Here is a 10,264-nt window from a genome sequence, read left to right on the forward strand (position 1 = left end):
GAGAGAGATACAAATAGAGATACAAAGATGTAGAGATACAGTCAGGTCAGGTTAGATCTGTGACCTGCTTCAGGTACCATGAAAACCTGCACTAACCTGTTCCATGGTCGGGTTGTCGGCGACTGAAACATCTACCCCAACAGGTTTTTTGGTGAGGAGGGTGTTTGGATATGGACACCGAGCAGGATTAAAAACAAAACCTGCCAAAGGGCGGAGGAGCTCCTTGTGAGCCAACGGCCATCCATATCTAGTGCCCAACTGTGCCTGCGGACGTCCTCCTGCAGTTGGGTTACTTTTTATTAGGAGGTTGGTGGCAGGATTTTCCACTCTGGCTACCGTAAAACCATTCATTCCGCAAAACACAAAAAAAATTGAAAACCCACTCTGTGGGAGTACTTCCTGTGCAGCTTCCCTTCGCAGGGCAGCTCACCAGATGACGGGATTGGGGCAAAGCATTCAGGACCCCCCATCTTTGATGATAGGAGGGAAACCACGTGGTAACATTCCTGGGTCAGTTTGCGGGAGAGTGTGTCGGAGTGGTGCTGCGGTGTCGTCCACCAGACGGCGGTCTCCTTGGGTTCACCTGAGGCGGTCCCTTCGGGTGGGTGCCTGGAACGTCCTATCCCTAAGAGAGGATGATCACCTGTCTCTGTTATCATCTGAGCTCAAGCGTTTGGACATTGGTATTGCAGCACTCTCTGAGGTTCGGAGACCGGATTGCGGCGAGATAATGGTGGGTGGTTACACCTACTATTGGTCTGGTCGCTCTGATGGTTACCATACTCTAGGAGTTGCTGTAGCTGTGTCCAATAAGCTGACCCCGATGATAATTGAGGTAAAACCGGTCAATGAGCGTATAATGAGATTAAGGATTGGTCACTCCTTAGGTGTCATTTCCCTGGTCTCTGTCGATGCTCCGACTGAGGCATTCAACGCCACGCTCGAGTCTGTGGTTGATCAGTGCCCCAGACGAGATACACTTCTAGTCTTGGGGGATTTCAATGCATTGACTGGAACTGATAGGGATTGTTATGAGACATGTGTTGGTCCCCATGGGTCAGGAACTATGAACCAGAATAGCACGAAGTTCCTTGACTTTGCAAGAAGTCATGGACTTAGGATGGCTGGTTCATGGTGTTTTACTGAGCTGAGGCATAAAACTGCATGTGCCTTAAGGGTGGACAAGGAGGCTTATGTGTGAGGAATCTGTGAGGGGGTAGAGCATCACCTGTGGACAGGTGATTTTCGTCCCACTTACAGGGGAATTCGTGCATTGCGTTCATCCAAGCCCATCCATCTGAGCACTGCAGTTAGAGCAGAGAGTGGTAGGCTCTTGACAGAGGAGCCTGAAGTGAAGGCCCGCTGGGCCGGTTACTTTGAGCGGTTGTACCAGGCTGATCCTCCAGCTGTCGAATTGGAAATCAAGGGTGTTACAATTCCTGTTGCTGACCCTCCAATCAACTGTGGTCCAACTTCGCTTGTGGAAACACGGGCTGCGGTGAACCGTTTGAAACGGGCTAAAGCTCCAGGGATCTGTGTCATCCATGCTGAACTTCTCAAGGCTGGTGGAAATGCTGCACTCGTGTCGTTGTATTGCATGCAGTTTTGTGCTCTGCCTGGAACACAGGCATCATCCCAACTGATTGGAAGAGGAGCCTTGTTGTCACTCTCTGGAAAGGGAAGGGTGATCGCCAAGACTGCAACAACAACCAAGGGTGACGCTGCTCTCAGTGCCGGGCAAGGTCTTTGTTCGGATAATTATTGATAGGGTTCGCCACCATCTGCTTGAGCACCAGTGTCCAGAGCAGTCAGGCTTTACATCAAAGAGGTCAACGATTGACGGTATCCTTGCTCTTTGGGTCCTCACCGAATGCAAACGAGAGTTTCAGCAGGGGCTGCTTGCAGCCTATGTTGGTCTCTGTAAAGCGTTTGATTCAGTGAATCGGGATGGCTACTGGAGTATTCTTGGTCTTCGTGGGTTGCCACCAAAACTGATCGATCTGATGTCTGAACTCTACTCTGGTACTGAGAGTGCGATGAAGTGTGGTGGTACCATCTCCGACTTATTTCCAGTTGTTACTGGAGTTCGTCAGGGGTGTGTTCTGGCCCCCACACTTTTCAGCACTTGTATGGACTGGATTTTCGGGAGGATGTCGGAGAGATCAAGCTGCGGTGCATCCTTTGGGAATGTCAAGATCTCGGAACTTGATTTCGCAGATGATGCAGTCATCTTTGCGGGGACTTTAGATATCCTTTTGGGGGCCCTGGAGGTGCTGAATGAGGAGTTGGAGCCGCTGGGATTCCTGGTTTCTTGGGTCAAAACTAAGATCCAGGCTTTCAATGACATCTTGGATACTGCTATCCTGTCTGCGTCTGTTTGTGGTGAGGATGTTGAGGTCGTGGTGAGGATGTTGAGGTCGTGGAGAGATTCACTTACCTTGGCAGTGATAATCATGTCTCTGCTTGCTGTGAGTCAGAGGTCAATAGACGTCTGGGTCGGCTCTGGGGAGTCATGAATTCACTGGATCATGGGGTGTGGCACTGCCGGTACCTATGCGGGAGGATGAACGTCCGAGTCTTCAGGTCCTTGATGCTTCCAGTTTTGCTCTATGAATGCGAGACTTGGACTCTCACCAATGATCTGAGACGGAGACTTAATTCCTTTGGTACCAGGTCTCTTCGGAGAATCATTGGCTATCGCTGGCCAGATTTTGTGTCCAACGAGCGGTTGCTGAGAGAGACTCGGATGAGATTTGTTATTGAGCATAATCCGTGAGCGTCAGTTGCGGCTGTATGGACATGCGGCTCATTTTCCTGACTCTGATCCTGCTCACCAGATTCTCTCAGCGAGGGAGTCTCGTGAGTGGAGGAGGCCAATGGGCCGACCACGTGCCTCGTCGTTGCAGCAGGTTGACCGGCATCTCAAGGAGATGGGGATGGGCCTGGCATCTGCCTGGGGGATGGCCAGACGGAAGCCCCTGGAGTACCGGTGGAAAGTGGACGCAGCGACGCTTTGTTCTGGCACATGCTCCCATACCTGACCTGAAATAATATAATGTGATTCAGAGATAAAATATAAGGTGATGTGGAGATATAATATAGTGTGATGTGGAGATATAACATCGTGTGATATAGAGATATAAAAAAGTGTGATGTAGAGATATAATGTCATGTGACGTAGAGATGTAATATAATGCGATGTGGAGATATAATGTAGTGTGATGTAGAGATATAATATACTGTGATGCAGAGATATCATATAGTGTGATGTGGAGATATAATATAGTATTATGTGGAGATATAATATCGTGTGATGTGGAGATATAACATCGTGTGATATGGAGATAGAAGAAAGTGTGATGTAGAGATATAATGTAGTGTGATGTGGAGATATAATATCGTGTTATGTGGAGATAAAATATAATGTGATGCTTTGATAAAATATAACGTGATGTGGAGATATAATGTAGTGTGATGTACAGATTTAATGTAGTGTTATGTAGAGATATAATACAATGTGATGCAGAAATAAAATATAAGGTGATGTGGAGATATAATATAGTGATGTGGAGATATAACATAGTGTGATATAGAGATATAAAAAAAAGTGTGATGTAGAGATATAATGTCGTGTGATGTTGAGATGTTATATAATGTGATGTAGAGATATAATATCGTGTGATGTGGAGATGTAACATCGTGTGATATGGAGATATAATGTAGTGTGATGTAGAGATATAATATTGTTGTTGATTTCCACCGGTTCAGCGTGCGCACGACCTTTTCAGCCCAATCCAGGCCGCGCGTCCACCGAATGCGACAATCTCGTCGTAGCTTCCGGACAAACGCCGAAACCCAGCTACGGGTGTTTTTAATCCACCAAAACCAGCCAACTATTCTGTCCACGCGCTACAGGGTCAATCGCCGAATTGTCGATATACCTAACTATTCGCGCGGGCAGAAATGCCGGGAGTTTATACCTCGACGGGGCCTGCACGAAAACGAGCCGCTGAAGCGGCTCGTTCCGTCTGCGAATGCCGAGCGGTTTTATTTCGCCAGATCCCGTCGGACCAGATTATTTTATCAGCTTTATAATCAGCCAGCTAATTTCCCGAACGCATCATGGCAGTCAATAGAGAAAGTGACGCAATGAGCCGGTTGACATTCAAACAATATGGGGATTTATTTTTACACGTAAGCAGTCAATGAATGGGGAGAGGGGACAAGACACAAGCAAAAGCCTACAGCTGATGTCTATTATGTAATGTACATACAGGCACTTAACAACAATTCTACTTAAGGACAAGGTGCTACAGACTTTCATGCAGAACCCAAGAAAGAAAGAATCGGGCTCGTGAGCCTTTAATGTACTCAACGCCGGGATGACAGGAACAGGCCCTGAGAGATCGGGCCAGTTACCTGGCCACTCTTGTGATGACTCGATGGGTCTTTATCGGCGACAACTGGTGTCTCCGTTCGGCCCGGTGCGTCGCGAACGCGCCAGTTGCTTGGTCGGCTTGACAAGCAGCTTGAACGGTTCCCCTCGGTCGTCCGGCCTTCACTGCGGCCTGACCTAGCCGACGACACGCTGGAGGAGTGAACGGGTCTCGACCCCGGCTTCCTGGTTGCGCTGGCGAACCTTCCAGCGAACGATCTCCACTCTGCTCACCAGCTCCCACCGGCTCTCCAACTTCTCAACTCGGCGTCTCTCCGACTCGGTGTCTCTCCAACCGCTCAACTGACGACTCGGCGTCTCTCCAACCCTTCCACTGCCGTGTCGGCGAGCAAAAGCGGCTTTTTATCGTCCCAAGGGAAGGGTCGCTGTGGGCTTCACCACCCAAAATCAGCGCCCTCACCCTTTTCACCTTTGAACCTTCACCCAGGTTGGATCCGCCCCGATCAAACGCGGACGTGTTTGTTGAGTTGTTGTTGTTGTTGTTGTTGTTGTTGTTGGTGTGAAGATGCGTTTGTTTTAAAATAAAAGATAGAGAAAGAATAATGGCGAACTCAAAGATGCACAGCCCGGCACACGAATAATTCCCTTTATACATCGGTGGGGAAATCTAACCTGGAACACACACTTACCGAAATAACTGCCCTCTAGGGAACCTGACTGGTGTTCTATGAATTTCCACAAGCATAACAATATACTGTGATGTAGAGATATAATATACTGTGATGCAGAGATATAATATAGAGTGATGTGGAGATATAATACAGTATTATGTGGAGATATAATATAGTGTGATGTGGAGAAATTATATAGTGTGATGTTGAGATATAATATAGGTGATGTGGAGATGTAATATAATGTGATGTCGAGATATAATGTAGTGTAAAGTAGAGATATAATATACTATGATGTAGAGATAAAAGATACTGTGATGTTGAGATATAATATAGTGTGATGTGGAGATATAATATACAGTGATGTGGAGATATAATATAGTGTGATGTGGACATATAATATAGTGTAATGAGGAGATATAATATGGTGTGATGTGGAGATATAATATGGTGTGATGAGGAGATATAATATAGTGTGATGTGGAGATATAATATAGTGTGATGTGCAGATATAATATAGTGTGAAGCGAAGATGTAATATAATGTGATGTAGAGATATAATATCATGTGATGTGGAGATATATTACAATGTGATGAAGAGATAAAATATAATGTAATGGCAAGATATAATATTGTGTGATGTGGAGATGTAATATAGTGTGATCTTGAGATGTAATACAATGTGATGTCGAGATATAATATAATGTGATGTCGATATATAATATAATGTGATGTGGAGATATAATAAAGTGTGATGTGGAGATATATTATAGTGTGATGTAGAGATAAAATATGGTGTGATGGAGAGATATAATATCGTGTGATGTAGAGATATAATAGAGTGTGATGTAGAGATATCATATAATGTGATGTAGATGTATAATACAATGTGATGTTGAGATATAATATAATGTGATGTGGAGATATAATATAATGTGATGTGGAGATATAATATCGTGTGATGTGGAGATATAATATCGTGTGATGTGGAGATATAATATAATATGATGTTGAGATCTAATATAATGTGATGTGGAGATAGAATATGGTGTGATGTGGAGATATAATATAGTGTGATGTTGAGACAGTATAATGTGATGTCGAGATATAATACTAGGTGATGTAGAGAAATAATATAATGTAATGTGGAGATTAATATTGTATGATGTAGAGACACTAAAATGTGATGTGGAGATATAAGATAGTGTGATGTCGAGATATAATACAATGTGATGTTGAGATATTATATTGTGTGATGTCGAGATATAATATAGTGTGATGTAGAGATATAATATCATGGATTGTGGAGATATAATACAATGTGATGTCGAGATATAATATAATGTGATGTCGATATATAATAGAGTGTGATGTAGAGATGTAATATAGTGTGATGATGAGATATAATATAATGTGATGTAGAGATGTAATATAGTGTGATGTTGAGATATAATATAGTGAGATGTGGAGATATAATATAGTGTGATGTGGAGATATAATATAATGTGATGTAGAGATCTAATATTACGTGATGTGGTGAAATAATATGGTGTGTTGTGGAGATATAATGTAGTGTGATGTTGAGACAGTATAATGTGATGTTGAGATATAATACAATGTGATGTAGAGATATTATATAGTGTGATGTAGAGATATAATATAATGTGATGTGGAGATATAATATTGTGTGATGTGGAGACACTGTAATGTGATCTTCTTCTTCCTCTTTCGGCTTGCTCCCGTTAGGGGTCGCCACAGCGGACCAACTGTCTCCATTTCGCTCTATTGTAATGTGATATGGAGATATAATATATGGAGACACTGTAATGTGATATGGAGATATAATATAGTGTGATGTCGAGATATAATATAGTATGATGTAGAGATATAATATCGTGTGATGTGGAGATATAATACAATGTGATGTAGAGATGTAATATAATGTGATGGCGAGACATAATATAGTGTGATGTAGAGATGTAATATAGTGCGATGTTGAGATGTAAATCAATGTGATGTCGAGATATAATATAATGTGATGTCGAGATATAATAGAGTGTGATGTAGAGATGTAATACAGTGTGATGTTGAGATATAATATAATGTGCTGTAGAGATGTAATATAGTGTGATGTAGAGATGTAATATAGTGTGATGTTGAGATATAATACAGTGTGATGTAGGGATATAATATTGTGTGATGTAGAGATATAAGATCGTGTGATGTGGAGGTATAATATAGTGTGAAGTAGAGATATAATATAGTGTAATGTTGAGATATATTATAGTGTGATGTAGAGATATAATATAGTGTGATATAGAGATATAATATCATGTGATGTGGAGATATAACATCGTGTGATGTGGAGATGTAATATCGTGTGATATAGATATATAATATAGTGTGATGTGGATATATAATATGGTGTGATGTGGATACATAATATAGTGTGATGTATAGATATAATATAGTGTGATGTCGACATATAATATCGTGTGATGTAGAGATTTCAAATTATGTGATGGAGAGATATAATATCATGTGATGGCGAGATCCAGTATAATATCTTGTGATGTGGAGATATAATGTAATGTGATGCAGTGATATAATGGTGTGGTGTTGAGAAAAAATAAAATGTGATGCAGAGATATAATATTGTGTGATTATAGAGATATAATATAATGTGATGGAGAGATATAATATAATGTGATGGAGAGATATATTATAATGTGATGTGGAGATATAATATACTGTGATGTGGTGATATAATATAGTGTGATGTGGAGATATAATATGGTGTGATGTGGAGATATAATGTAATGTGATGTAGAGATATAATATAATGTGATGTCGAGATATAATATAATGTGATGTGGAGATATAATATAATGTGATGTAGAGATATAATATAATGTGATGTGGAGATATAATATTGTCTGATGTAGAGACACTACAATGTGATGTAGAGATATAATATAGTGTGATGTCGAGATATAATACAATGTGATGTGGACACATTATATTGTGTGATGTCGAGATATAATATAGTGTGATGTAGAGAAATAATATAGTGTGATGTGACGTGGAGATACAGTATTATATATTGTGATATGGATATAATGTAATGTGATGCAGTGATATAATGAAGTGTGGTGTTGAGAAATAATATAATGTGATGCAGAGATATAATATTGTGGATAGATAATATAATGTGATGTGGAGATATACTATAATGTGATGCAGAGATATAATATAGTGTGATGTCGAGATATAATATTTTGTGATGTCAAGATATGATACAACGTGATGTGGAGATATAATATGGTGTGATTTCGAGACATACACTACCGGTCAAAAGTTTCAGAACACTCCCATTTTTCCAGTTTTTCCTGAAATTTGAGCAGTTTAATGTTCCAATGTACTCTGAAATTAAAGCATAGATCAAATAAACAATTGCAGATAAAAAAATAAATCATGGAATCGTTTTGTTGAACAAAATTTAATCTAATTTTTTGACTCACCAAAGTAGCCACCTTTTGCAGATATAACAGCCTAACATACTCGTGGGATTCTTTCCACAATGGAAATCAAATATTGTTCGGAAAGTTCTTCCCAACACTGTTGCAGAAGTTCCCACAAATGTGTTGCACTTGGAGGTTGCTTTGCTTTCACCCTTCTGTCCAGTTCATACCAAACCAGCTCAATAGGGTTTACGTCTAGACTGTGCTGGCCATTCCATGATTTGAAGCCTTCCGTCTTGTTCTTTTCTTCAAAGGTAGTTCTGACATAGCCTGGAGGTATGTTTTGGGTCATTATCTTGCTGTAGGATGAACCCCTGACCAACAAGGTGTAGACCTGAGGGTATTGCATGGCATTGCAAAATTCTGTGGTAGCCATTTTGGTTCAGGGTGCCAGTCACTCTGTGTAAGTCACCGACTCTGGATCCAGCAGAAGAGCTCCAGATCATTACGCTTCCTCCTCCATGTTTGACAGTTGGTGTCACACACTGCGGAACCATTATTTCGCCTACTCGACGGCATACAAAAACCTTGCGTGATGAACTGAAGATTTCAAATTTTGATTCATCGGTTCATAAGACCTTCTACCAGTTTTCAGTAGTCCACTGGCAATGCTTCAGGGCCCAGGCAAGCCTCTTTTCTTATTTTGCCATCTCAGCAATGGCTTTCTTACTGCCACTCGACCTGTCAAACCTGCAGCTCGAAGTATTCTCTTCACAGTTGAAACTGAGACTTCCTTACTTCGCCCAGTGTTAAGCTGTACTTGAAGCTGCTGTCCTGTGAGCTGCCTATCACACAAGCTGTTGACTCTCAGAAACGTCTTCTGATTGTGTTGTGGCTTTGGGTCTGCCAGACCTCTTCCTGTTAGAGTTTCCCCCAGTTTCCAAGTGCCTTTTGATGGTGTAGGAAACTGGACTCACTGACATCTTGGCTTACTTTGCAATTTCTCCAAAGGAAAGATCGACACTTTTAAGGGTTATAATGGTCTGTCTGTCTTCCTTTGCTCATTGTCTTTTTCTCGCCATTATGATAGCAATATATTACTTCCTGCAGTGCAATATTGTCCAGATAATGCTTCAGAGGGTGAAGCAACACAGTCTATTCCAACACTGCTTCTATACAGACAGAGGGTTTGTTACTTATCAATAAAAATTGGGACACCTGTAGGAATTGCTTGCATCAACTTTCAAGGCTTAATTTACTTCCATTGCTGCAGAACAGCTGCAGTTTCTGGCCCATTACTTGTTCCCTGAAAATGGCCTTTTTTAACAACTCTGAAATTTACATTATTTTTCAGTTTTTGGTGACATCACCTATTTTTTCTTAACCTCTGGCAGTTTACCACTTATTCTTTGTACCATTTCAGGTTATTTACTGGACTTGATATGCTTAAATTTCAGTAAAAACTGGAAAAATGGGGGTGTTCTAAAACTTTTGACCGGTAGTGTAATTATGGTGTGATGTGGCAATATAATAAAATATGATGTAGAGATATAGCATCGTGTGATATAATATAGTATGATTTAGAGATATAATGTGGTGTGATGTGTTGATATAATATTGTTACGGATTTCAGAATGCGATCTGATGCATGCATCCACACATCCAGGTCCTGAGACAGTTATTTCCTTAAATGCATGTCCAGGATAGACCCATCCCCATGTCTGGTGGGATTCTAA

At 41.2% G+C, this 10,264-nt stretch overlaps 1 protein-coding gene across 1 annotated transcript in view; it reads right to left on the reverse strand.

Moving 5' to 3' along the window:
- The window catches only part of LOC147010335 (transient receptor potential cation channel subfamily M member 2-like), a 258,972-nt gene that overhangs the window by 16,526 nt on the left and 232,182 nt on the right, over positions 1 to 10,264 (reverse strand). The window lies entirely within an intron of this gene.

Source organism: Eptatretus burgeri, chromosome 16, assembly GCF_056783735.1.
Source record: "Eptatretus burgeri isolate ZD-2024b chromosome 16, Ebu_testis_v1, whole genome shotgun sequence".
NCBI classification, from domain to species: Eukaryota; Metazoa; Chordata; class Myxini; order Myxiniformes; family Myxinidae; genus Eptatretus; species Eptatretus burgeri.